Source organism: Schistocerca americana, chromosome 1 (genome assembly GCF_021461395.2).
Source record: "Schistocerca americana isolate TAMUIC-IGC-003095 chromosome 1, iqSchAmer2.1, whole genome shotgun sequence".
Lineage (NCBI taxonomy): Eukaryota > Metazoa > Arthropoda > Insecta > Orthoptera > Acrididae > Schistocerca > Schistocerca americana.
Window position 1 is genome coordinate 330,789,878 of NC_060119.1, and position 13,622 is coordinate 330,803,499.

The window sequence follows — 13,622 nt, forward strand, 5'->3', positions numbered from 1 at the left end:
TGTTTCCAAAGTGGCTATTTTTAAGGAGACTTATGTTCCACATTCCGTTTCTGTTTATCCGTGGAGTGTGTGTTTTAAGTGATTTTTATGCAAATTTTAACTTGATTTAGCGCATATTGCCAGCTGTAGGACTGGCTGCGGTTGCGTACGTAACCTGCAGCCGTAGAGTTGACGGTTTAATCGTCTGTCATGGCAGCATTTGGTATGTTTATTTAATGCTGAAAGTGCCTTAAGGCAACTGGAAGTGATCTCTAAGGTTTCCCGGTAATTTGCTGGGAGACTGGTAATCTTAGAGTATTGCTCCGTAAGAATTTGGGGGTGAGCTTATTATTTATTCCAGTGTGGCTGTGATTTGACCTTGTTTTCATTGCAATCTAATTGTGCTGCAGGCCATTTGTTAAGACTGCTTGTTCCCTGGCGTCGGGTCGGCTATGGATTGTCAGGACTGCTCACTGTGGTGCAGGTTGGATCATATATGAATATATACCGCCTGCTATGTGACCCTGTGCACAAGAAGTGGGCAGTGGTTGCTTCTATTGTCTGCCGGTCGTAGCGTTGTTGCTTCCAAATACTGCTATGGCCTTAACGCTGCAATTTGGGAATCATTCTGAGTCACTATGTCCGTTAGTTACGTGAAGCCACTCTGTTATAATATTAGCATTTCTGTAAGTTATTTTACTGGTTGAGTTATTAGTAGCGATTCATATTTAACACCTATTTTAATCATTTGTGTATCTATAATGAACATGAAACTTGTTACTATTTCTGTGTGCAAGTTTTGCGACCGTGGTTGGCCCACCTTGTATTTTTAGTATAAGCATGTTTCAGTGTGGACTTTTATGTGAGCAGTTCAGTTTTACTAAGCTTTAAGATCTCTTGTTGTTTATGAAGTTATGGTGTTGTGTGGCTGTGTATAATGTTATTAGTCTTTTGAGATATAGTTAGACAAGAACGATTGTTTGTGATTGATTATTCACCGTACCTACTATCAATGATTTTGGTTGCGGATGCAAAATAATATAATTCTTATTCGTGTATATGTAATTCAGTTAAAGTGAAGATTTGTATATTGCATCAGTAAAAGGGCAAATGTCCGAATTGAAGTTTATAACAAAATTTGTTTTGAGTCAAATTAAAACTGTAAAACTATCACAAGCTTATCCATCACCAGTGATCCCAGGCTTCCTATTGCCTTTAAATAAGTGTGGTGAGATTGTAATTTTGATTTTCAAGAGAATTGGGTAGTACAACAGTTGACGGTCGATCGCGATAATGGTGTTTGCATAACAACTCCACTCGAACACCGATCCCACATGGTGAACACTCCTCGGTGACGACAGCGTCGACCAATTGTGTGAGCAAGGGGAGAACAATGGCCGCGTGTCCGTAACGAACGAACCTTCTTCGTGATCGCGAGACGCCGTGTACTTTACGGACGCGAAGGAACGAGAGAGGAAACGAATGGAAAGCGCCAAACAAACTTCCCTACGTGTCGGCGAGGAGCTCGACCCACGTGGCGCACGGCTGGCAGAAACTGCTCGTTGGCTCGGCTCGCACTGCCGTTGTTTTTTACTGGCCCGCATCCTTGCCAGAATTTTGCGTTCCGATAAGAGCGCGCGCCGAGGGATACCTAACTATCTGACGCAGCTAACTTGAGCCAGCAATGAGCAACTCTGTTCCGCTCACATTTCTGTGACGCGACTGCCAAAACAGTATTAGGTTGAGCATGAAATTTTTTTTATTTTTATTTATTTATTTATTTTTTTGCTACAGCATAATATGTAATCCCCGGACGGTTTTCGCCTTTTATACTAGAGGTATCCACAGTGAATTTTATCGGTAATAGTATACAAATTTGTCTTTGCACATGACAGTTATAGATTTGAACCAGTTCACGTAATAATTGTACAGCCACGCGGGGTAGGTGCGTGGTCAAGGCGTCTTGCCACGGTTCGCGCTGCTCCCCCCGTCGGAAGTTCGAGTCCTCTGTCGGGTATGGGTGTGTGTGTGTGTGTGTGTGTGTGTGTGTGTGTGTGTGTGTGTGTGTGTGTGTGTGTTGTCCTTAGTGCAAAAATGGTTCAAATGGCTCTGAGCACTGTGGGACTTAACATCTGTGATCTTCAGTCCCCTAGAAATTAGAACTATTTAAACCTAACTAACCTAAGGACATCACACACATCCATGCCCGAGGCAGGATTCGAACCTGCGACCGTAGCAGTCGCGCGGTTCCGGACTGAGCGCCTAGAACCGCTAGACCACCGCGACCGGCATCCTTAGTGTAAGTTGGTTTAAGTTAGATTAGGTAGTGTGCAAGCATAGGAACCGATGAATTCAGCAGTTTGGTCCCATAGGAACGTACCACCAAAGAAATAATTGTACAGAAATAAACTGTTCTTGCCTGTCCAGCCAAAACCTGCGGTTGCTCTCATGTGGTGATAGTTAGGAGATGCACCGTCTACTTCACTTATCAAACTATTTCGACGCATAAGCCAAATTGCCGTAAGTAAAGCCGAAGGGCGTCGTATTTGAAGGAAAACTCGCTGAAGACGCTTTTAATACAGGAAGTGCTAAGTAAAACTGGGCCGAAGATTATGCACGGTAATACCGAGGTGGGTTAATTATTGTTGGAGAACAACACAGAAGGTGCTGGATGTGGCCACTGTAGACCTGGATGTAGGGTTATGTTCCATTTTTCAAACCGAGAGACACGCTGAGCAGCTCTGCCTGAGGCACAGCAGCGATAGCTTTTTCAACGAGCTGCTGCAGCTCTTCCTGATCCTTCAATTTTCTCCGTCCGTAAAAATCACAGACAGAGTGATCAGGCAGTCGACATGACCGTGAGACTGTATTGTCTCTGCTGATTGTCCTCTCCTCAACGAACTACACTTGCACTCGTGACATGATTGTCAAGGTGCAGTGTGTCGTTGTTCCATCTTGCTAAAAATATCCATACGTTCGTTCATCTTCTGAGGGTTGATCCACATGTCGGTGGAACAGCTTTTGAACATGCCGCTTAAAATTAACAGTTTGGTGCAAAAATCATGTTACCATGCGGAAACTTCCTGACAGATTAAAACTGTGTGCTCGACCGAGACTCGAAACTGGGACCTTTGCCTTTCGCGGGCAAGTGCTCTACCATCTGAGCTGCCGAAACACGACTCACGCCCGGTCTCACAGCTTTACTTCTGCCACTATCTCGTCTCCTACCTTCCAAACTTTACAGAAGCTCTCCTGCGAACCTTGCAGAACTAGCACTAATGACAAAGCGAAGTTCACGGGGCATAACATCTGAGGGATGCACAGACATGTGGCAGCACCCGACTGCCGCATCGGAATCGCCGTTTCTAGCATTTTCTGCAGTGAGCGCAGCAAGTGTTTCGCGTCAGTATTTTAAGTATTTTTCGGTGCTGTCTTACTTTGCCCACCCTATAAATGTGTTTTACATGTGTCTGAGAATTAAATATGATATTGCAGTAAGAAACGGACGTCTTTCAAACACATTTGTTTCATATAAGGAGCCGTGGTCTCCAGTGCCTCGTGACAGAGCCATTCCAGCGGTTTGTTGCCCTGATTACCATTCTGACTATATTGCACAGATAATATCTGCACACCAGTAAATGTACACTACTGGCGATTCAAATTGCTACACCACGAAGATGACGTGCTACAGACGCGAAATTTAACCGATAGGAAGAAGATGCTGTGATATGCAAATAATTAGCTTTTCAGAGCATTCACACAAGGTTGGCGCCGGTGCCGACACCTACAAACTGCTGACATGAGCAAAGTTTCCAACATATTTTTCATACACAAACAGCAGTTGACCGGCGTTGCCTGGTGAAACGTTGATATGATGCCTCGTGTAAGGAGGAGAAATGAGTACCATCACGTTTCCGACTTTGATAAAGTCCAGTGATCAGACAGAAGTGCCCACCCACCATCCCCACACCTAATACCACCCAACACAGAGTTATTTAATGACTTATTTAACTACTGTGGTGTCCCAGTCTGTCTGATCACTGGACTTAGAGTATTCAGCTCTGGCTGAGCGCCTCCGGCACCGCTATATATATTTACTTAGCCCGTGTTGCTGGAAAATCAAACTTATCAGCGGAAGTGACGTCACGATAAGGAGCGCGTGACGTCTTATCAGCTGTTCCATAGTTCCTATCACCTTGTACACCAATTGAAAATGTACGATAGGATATAATGTCTCTGTCATAGTACGATTCCAGTCCTTGCAGTGCTTTATCACTACCTCGTACTATAGCAAGTGTTAACCATGAATTACCAGGAACAAGTTCTGTAGTAGTACATGAAAAGTTAATCTTGCATCCAACAAATGTGATTGGACCAGTCAGTAGCTCCTCTTGAGACACATTATTAGGAACAAAACTAAAAGTGTCCACTGTCTTGTACACGGGTAGTCTGCTCCTCCTGTAGTATCTTCTGCGACGGTACGGCATGGCTGTGTGCTTCGTGCGGCTGCCTCGAGTCGACTGAGCATGCTGCTGCCTCAGAACAGGATGTACTTCCTGTCCCCCACCAGGCGCGCTCAGCGCCAGCGCGCTTTATCAGTCCCGATTGCGCAACCCACAGTTTGATTTTCCAGCAACACGGGCCTAGTAATACTAGGGCCCGTGTTGCCCGGCTGTCTCGCTCAGCGGCTAAGTCCCCTTCAAGGTCACACGCCTTACACAGCAGCATAATGCTAAGTCACACAGCCTACACATTGACCTTGCCAAAAGCCGAGAAGCGATTCTTCTTAGTGTTGTAGCTCTCTGTGGCACTCTGGGATGCACCTCTGGGGCACTCTGGGATGCTCCCTGGGAGCATGCGACTGCAGTTTACCGTATCGCGACATTGCTGCTTGCGTTGGTCGAGATCCAATACCTGTTAGCAGAATATGGAATCGCTGGGTTCAGGAGGGTAATACGGAACGACGTACTGGATCCCAACGGCTTCGTATCACTAGCAGACGAGATGACAGGCGTCTTATCCGCATGGCTGTAACGGATCGTGCAGCCACGTCTCGATCCCTGAGTCAACAGATGGGGACTTATGCAAGGCAACAACCATCTGCACGAACAGTTCGACAACGTTTGCAGCAGCATGGACTATCAGATCGGAGACCATGGCTGCGGTTACCCTTGACGCTGCATCACAGGCAGGGGCGCTTGCGATGGTGTACTCAACGACGAACCTGGGTGCACGAATGGCAAAACGTCGTTTTTTCGGATGAATGCAGGTTCTGTTTACAGCATCATGATGGTCGCATCCGTGTCTGGCGACATTGCGCTGAACGCACATTGGAAGCGTGTATTCGTCATCGCCATACTGGCGTATCACCCAGCATGATGGTATGGGGTGCCATTGGTAACACTGTAGTGTTCTTGCTTTAATTTTTTCTGAAAGCGGTGCTGATAGACAATAAAAGCGGCTTAAAAGCTGTGAGCTGCCTGGGGAAGTTAACCTTGCATTACTGAGCAACTGTTTCACCAGGTATCCAGTCTAGCTTACCAAATTCCCAACCAGACTAACATTAATTATAATCTTTTAATAGACATACGACAACCGATGGTATATATATATATATATATAAGAGAATTTAAATAAAAAGAAATAAATCAGTTTATATTTGGAAATTTAACATTGATCATTGAAATTTCAGCATATTAAACTTGAGTCATAACTAAGCTGGTGCCTTATTTAGGACTGTGAAAATATGAGTTTGTAATCTTACGGAACACATCAAATATGGAGCCAAGATTGGGAGACTGCATACAACACTGCATTCATAAAATAACACACGAAGAACATTGAAACATATGCAAGAGGAAATTAACCACAACCAACCGATTCAATTTTCACCCAAAGAAGTTACGTTCGTAGCACAATCCTGTCCGTCATGAAATTACCACACACTGGTATACTAAATTCATATTAAGTCTCTGTGAAATCTTACCGAAAAGAATAGCTGAGGGCTACTTCGATGATTATACCACATGCTTCACGTTGTCAACTTGGTTTACGCGAAGAGTGTAACTCCACAATAATTTTGATGATTAAAATAAATTAGATCGAAAAGCAATTTACTAAAGAAAAACCTCGAACTGGTTGCTATCGTCTAACTATTAACCTGATGGGCCAAACAATTGTATAAGCACGTGGTACTGGTCTCACAAAGTACACCCCACGTGGGTTGAACATAAAGAAAAGTTTCTATATTGAAAAATATTGTCAAGACGAGACGTTATAATCTCACGCACATTCGCATTGAAGATTTATGAGGCTAGTTAGAGTTACTGATCAACACGTGGTTCCACTTTACTCACGAAGTAGTTACAAAGCAACTACCGGAATATATTCTGAACTTCACACTCGAATTACACTGCGTTGCAATTTAAGATAACATTAGATATTTTAGAGCTAAACCCGAAATAAAGGTGATTAAATTTTCAGTTAGGCTGAACTTAAGAAATCCATTGTCCTACGGACTTAGCAGACACGCGCTTAACCGGAGATCTTACCACTTCAGACGCTCACCGCGGACAGACTGACCTGGGCCCTTTCTGAGGGTGGCTGACAAATACAAACGGAAGTGGCCAGAGGGGCAGCTTCCTATACCAACATGACAAGGGACGGACACGACCATACTAAGGATAGAAACCTCTTTGCTTCTAGAAAGCGTAGCTACATGTTCCGACGTTGGTTCTACTGTTCTCTAGCAGACAGGCTTGTCCGCTACCATCCAGCATGCAAGTACATTTGCTCATTCATCCTCTCACATAGAAGGGAAGGGGGATGCAGTATCTTATCATATACAGTATATAAAAGAAAGCAGATGTAGGTTCCGTATGAGACTGTGTGACATGAATTACATATAAACTGTGTTTTAAAGTGTAGTAGTGTGACAGATCGTTCTTGTTTATGTGTAAAAGTAACACGTTTCACTGCTCAGTCTCCTCCCAGATAGTCAGAAACACCACAGTAAATTTAGAAGAAGAATTTATGCCGTAAATGACAACATATCTAAGAAATTAAACATGAAAGGAATCCAACAGAGACCTTACATAACCCCAACGCTCCGGGAAAACACTGTGCAGGGAATTTTCTGGCCATGCTAGGACATTCCCAAGCAGGCTTCTCACACCCTACTTAAACCAAAAATGTAAAGAAAAGGCAAAAGGTCACCAGCTACTTGCTAAAACACATTAATTTCAACAAATCTTTAAAATCTACCAATTTCAAACAGAAAAAGAACACAATGTGTGACACCTATTTAAAAGATCGTGTAGACCTAATTCGGTCAGCAAGTAAAAACAATGGTCCCTGTGTCATTAATATGAAAACAATTTCTGGTTGTTACCCTTATGGAGTTCACCAGTATTTGCTCATTGCAAGAGCCAACTGATCACAGGATAATTTATGACTGCTTATTAACAAGTAAAATTTATGAAAATAGCAAAGGTGGCATAGCAATTAACAAAGAACACGAAAATGACATCAGTATTATAAAGCAGAACATTACAATCCACAATCCGCAAAAGCAAAAAAAGTGATAGGAGAAAAAAAACATGTTTTACAAAGTGGTTATCACAAAAAAATTCTATATCTTATAAAACTAATAATTTGTAGAATTAAAATAACTTTCTGGCACTAATTTAATCACTCTATATATTTCAGTTAGTTAGTAAACAATGACCACTGTGTCATTATACTGAAACTACAATTAATTATGTGAATGTTAGCCTTAAGGGGTTCCTCGCAATAAATATGCCCCATGCAAAGGCTAATCGATCACAGTCAAATGAGAATGAATAGCTATCTGACTGATAACCGAAGCAATGCCACAGGAATGAATTTACGAAACAAAATATCACAAATCTAATACATCACACAAGAACAAACATTGATCAATAAAACAGCTCTAAAAGTACAATAGTCAACATCTAAAAAATAAAAACACCAATAAATAAAACACCTGCAAAATACAAGAATCAAAGTTCAGAAAACAACAATAAATAGAACACATGCAAAATACAAGAGTCAGTCTAATAAACACCAATAAATCGAACCCCTGCAAAACACACGAGTCAAAGTTTCTCTGACAGAAACACACGTATATGAATTGGACTAAGAAGCGTATAATCACTGTTCACTGACACACTCAGTAGTTCCACTGTTCTGAGGCACAATATAGGAGGGGGGCGGGGTTCGTCGCCACAGCTGTCAGCAGGGATTTTAGTCCATCTGTTGCGTGCAATCCCGCCGTCTCCGCCCTCTCATGAAGTTTCTCTTGGTGGCCCGTGTCACGTACATTTCGATTTGGTTCCATGTTTGTGTTGTCAAATTCGTGCGGTATCCTCGTTTGACACGCCAGGTTGATATTCCTGGGCAAGCATGACACTTAATGGCTCTTCTTTGTGCCACCCTTAGCTACTAGCGAACATCGAACTATGATTTACTGTCGCTTGACAGTGGGCATCCGCCAGGAAATGTTGATAGGCGTCGTTGAAGTCTGCCAGTTTCTCTGGACAGTATGTGTCAAAAGGCTCCACGCCCCTTGTGTTGTTACATTCTTGAGTTATCTTCAATTGGCTCGCCGGTTTGATATTCCTGGGCAAGGATGACACTTAATGGCTCTTCTTTGTGCCACCCTTAGCGACCAGAGAACATCGAACCATGATTTACTGTCGCTTGACAGTGGGCATCCGTCAGGAAATGTTGATAGGCGTCGTTGAAGTCTGCCAATTTCTCTGGACAGTATGTGTCAAAAGGCTCCACGCCCCTTTATCCCCTGTCTTCTGTCGTTTCACCGCGGCCATCTCGTCACGGTCGCGTGCGTGTGGTGCGTTGCCAGCAGATGGATTTCCGCGCGGTGGACCGCTCGGCCATCTCAGGTCATCGCCTCCACGAAGGGTCCCACTGGTGCGGCCGGCCTTGCGCCCTTAGCTCCGGGCGCAAGGGAAAGTGTTTGTCCCGTACCCTTCTTTTGTTGTGACCGCGCTCCCGAAGTGGCCCGGTTGACAGCGTGTCCTGCTGGGAAACCCGCCAGTTTACAACTAGCCCTCCTCCTCACTGCTCCCGCTGTCACGTAAGAGTTTAGCCGGTTCGCTTTCACGTTCTCAACTGCATTCACAGAAGTTGTTCATCATAGTTATGTGATTACAAAATGTCATACATAATACCACTTAGTATTGTCTTTCACAATTTTTAAGAACAAAAGTGAGACTTAATTTTTTTTTAAATAAAAAAGTTAGATGAATCGACAATATAAAAATAAAAGTTAAAAGACTTGGCAATATAAAAAAATAAAAGTGAACTGAATTGACAGTATAAAAATAAAAATTAAATGAACTGACAATATAATATCTAAATCCATATCACTAATGTGATTCACTTGCGTTTTAATAAATCAAATGCTACTTATTAATTCACTATAATGAATAGGATTATGCCTTGTGCAAGTATAGGTCAATAGGTCAGGGCAGCGTAGGGTTCACATGTTATTTACACACACACACACACACACACACACACACACATGCACACCTGTTGTCTATACTACAAACTAACTACCCATAAACATGTATTACTCAAAATTCTACTTCAATCCACTACTAGTTAATCCAACAAGCTACTTCAATGCTACTTCAACACAGTGTTTAAACCACTACAACATTGTTTTAATTCGTCCTCTTCTTGACGCTCGCGGCACATGTCATGCCACATGATAAATATGGAGAAACTTTCCTTAACATACACAGTAAAAAGAACAATGGTTATTTGGACGCCAAAACATTTATACCAGTTGACACGCCTGATAAGAGACTCGCAATTATACATTTATCATACTCATATATATTCACATATAAAACAGTAAGACAATTTCATCTAAAATTACGTTATCACAAGAATTAATCACACAGATGACTCTGAGAAAGGTAAATATTTTCCTCATACAGGTTATACTACATTTTCTTACCCATTTCGTTCCTTCTTTAAGTTACCTTTCGCTTCCAAATCAGTTATTTCGCCTGTGGTGGTCATTCTGGATTCATTTCTCATGAATGGCAAAATTGTGGTCACCTCTATTCTGTAAAACAGTTTCATCTTAACATATTGAACTTACAACAAACACAAAAGATCCGAATCCTCCTGTAGTTTAAATGACAAATGTTTTGCTTCATCCTTATTACGTTAAACCAAGCTTTCCTTCGGTCCCATAATCAAAATTATTTAATCTTTCTCTACCTTCAAGAGGGAAATTTCCTCAGTACAAATCATATAGGCTGCAGTGCATCCCGCACCAGCGAAAACAGTAAGCTGTAATGCTCACAGCATCAGCAAAACACATAAACGACGCTTTTCTAGGACAGGTATTAACGCAGAATAATTTTTCAGGCTCTGGCTCAACATCAATCAAGACTACAGAAACGATCCATATTTCTGTTTCATTCTCCATTTGCTGAAAAACTGCTCGTCATTTGACTGCCATAATTCTATTTCAGAGCCACGTAAATTACACAAACCACAACTCTTCCTTCACCTTGAAGGGAATCAATCTACTTACGAAATCCACAGACAGCACTTTACGTACTCAGCTATAAAGAACAAAAAAAGAAACTTCCTGGCAGATTAAAACTGTGTGCCCGACCGAGACTCGAACTCGGGACCTTTGCCTTTCGCGGGCAAGTGCTCTACCAACTGAGCTACCGAAGCACGACTCACGCCCCGTACTCACAGCTTTACTTCTGCCAGTACCTCGTCTCCTACCTTCCAAACTTTACAGAAGCTCTCCTGCGAACCTTGCAGACCTAGCACTCCTGAAAGAAAGAATATTGCGGAGACATGGCTTAGCCACAGCCTGGGGGATGTTTCCAGAATGAGATTTTCACTCTGCAACGGAGTGTGCGCTGATATGAAACTTCCTGGCAGATTAAAACTGTGCGCCGACCGAGACTGGAACTCGGGACCTTTTCCTTTCGCGGGCAACTGCTCTACCAACTGAGCTACCGAAGCACGACTCACACCCGCTATTCACAGCTTTACTTCTGGCAGTACCTCGTCTCCAACCTTCCAAACTTTACAGAAGCTCTCCTGCGAACCTTGCAGAACTAGCACTCCTGAAAGAAAGAATATTGCGGAGACATGGCTTAGCCACAGCCTGGGGGATGTTTCCAGGATGAGATTTCCACTCTGCAGCGGAGTGTGCGCTGATATGAAACCTCGTGCTTCGTGCTTCGTGCTTCGGTAGCTCAGTTGGTAGAGCACTTGCCCGCGAAAGGCAAAGGTCCCGAGTCCGTGTCTCGGTCGGGCACACAGTTTTAATCGGCCAGGACGTTTCATATCAGCGCACACTCCGCTGCAGACTGAAAATCTCATTCTGGAAACATCCCCCAGGCTGTGGCTAAGCCATGTCTCCGCAATATCCTTTCTTTCAGGAGTGCTAGTTCTGCAAGGTTCGCAGGAGAGCTTCTGTAAAGTTTGGAAGGTAGGAGACGAGGTACTGGCAGAAGTAAAGCTGTGAGTACCGGGCGAGAGTCGTCCTTCGGTAGCTCAGTTGGTAGAGCACTTGCCCGCGAAAGGCAAAGGTCCCAAGTTCGAGTCTCGGTCGGACACACAGTTTTAATCTGCCAGGAAGTTTCATATCAGCGCACACTCCGCTGCAGAGTGAAAATCTCATTCTGGAAACATCCCCCAGGCTGTGGCTAAGCCATGTCTCCGCAATATTCTTTATTTCAGGAGTGCTAGTTCTGCAAGGTTCACAGGAGAGCTTCTGTAAAGTTTGGAAGGTAGGAAACGGGGGTACTGGCAGAAGTAAAGCTTTGAGTACCGGGCGTGAGTCGTGCTTCGGTAGCTCAGTCAGCCTTCGGCGGCGCAGCGGTTCGGACGGTGTTTACGTCCCTGCCGCACGTCTGCGCGAGAGGTGTTTACGTTACGTGTGTAGCGGTGTGTGGCGGAATACATAGAACGAATCATGGCCTTGTCGTTCCGCAAATCGACACTGAAATTTAGTTTTGCTAACGAATATGCTCGACCGAGGGCTTACGAGATCGAACGTTATTTACGGGACGAGGTGAAAATCGAACCTGACGTTCTAGTTGGAATACACTTATCTATAGTCAGCAGCGTGGACTATGTCAAGCTCATAAATGAAGCGGCATGTGACGAACTACTACTTCGACACCGACAAGGACTTCGTTTCTGTCATTCGGACGGGAATGTTGGAGCGGTAACTGTTGAACACGCCGGCATGGGCCTCCGAACGATCCGCGTCTTTGACCTTCCATTCGAAGTGCCAGAAGAATCGGTGACAGACGCCCTGCGTCCTTACGGAACGGTCCTATCCCACGTGGCTGAAAAATGGGCGAGTTTCAAGACGTATCCTGTCCTCAATGGCGTCAGACAAATACGGATCGAACTCCGAAAACACGTCCCGTCATACTTGTACATCGCCGGTTGTCGGGCGATTGTCATTTACGACGGACAACCAAGGACGTGCTCTGGATGTGGGAAGGAGGGACACATACGTTCTGAGTGTGCTCAACGAAGGTTATTACAGCTGCCACGGGATGATCCACCCCTCACGCCGCATCCGACTGTGCTCCCCATGACTTACGTCGCCGCATTACGCGATGACGTGGTCCGCGAGACAGACGCGTACCAGAACACACAAACAGCGACGGATCGTGGCGAGCCACAGAAAGACGACGTTGCGGTGGACCGCCTGCAGCAGTCACAGGACGCCCTCTCTTCGGTTCCGCTTGCGGCCCCTTCAGATAACGCACTTGGAGACGTCGATCATACGACGGCGCCTGATTCCGACGTCCGCCACGAACAACTGGAGACCATGCTGACCTCTGATTCCGAGGCCCGGCAACGTAAACAGCGATCACCAAAACGCCGGAAGAAGCGTCGCCTCACGGTGGAGAACGACCACTCTGATCTAGCAGACAATTCTGAGAAGTTTACGGGTACAGAACAGACGACCATGGATACAGAAGAACTGCCTAGCGTGGATGCAACGGTGGCCAGCGGGACGGCGGCAAGACCTACCGCTGACGATGCTCCAGACACAGCGAAGGCGCTCGATCGACGGCAACAGGCTACTGAGGAGGCTACGGCGCCTGCACCGCACGACAACGATGGGACACTAGGGGACTGGTCAGAAGAGCCACCCCCGTGGGGAACTGATGATGCTAGAGGAACTGCTCCCACGCACTCTCCCGGTGTAAGACCGGAAGGGTGCACGGAATAACGGCAGACCATATGAGGGTACGGCGGGGGACGTTAGTACGACAGCAGCCTATGTACGGAAGAATTAGCGACCGTACGGTGCCCTATCTACGTTGACAGCCATGCAACAAGCTTATCGAATAGGGTCTGTTAACATCAATAGCATTGGGACGCCGGTAAAAATCAAGATGCTCAGTGACATGATAAAGGCTGCGGATTTAGACATAGCACTATTACAAGAAGTTCGGGTACTTCCCCCCCTCGGACTTTTACGGTTACGACATTTACTGTTCCCCGTGTGACGAGAGGGGCGTTGGCACAGCTATACTATTAAGGGAAGGGATACGTGCAGACGAAGTGGAATATTTGCCTTCTGCCCG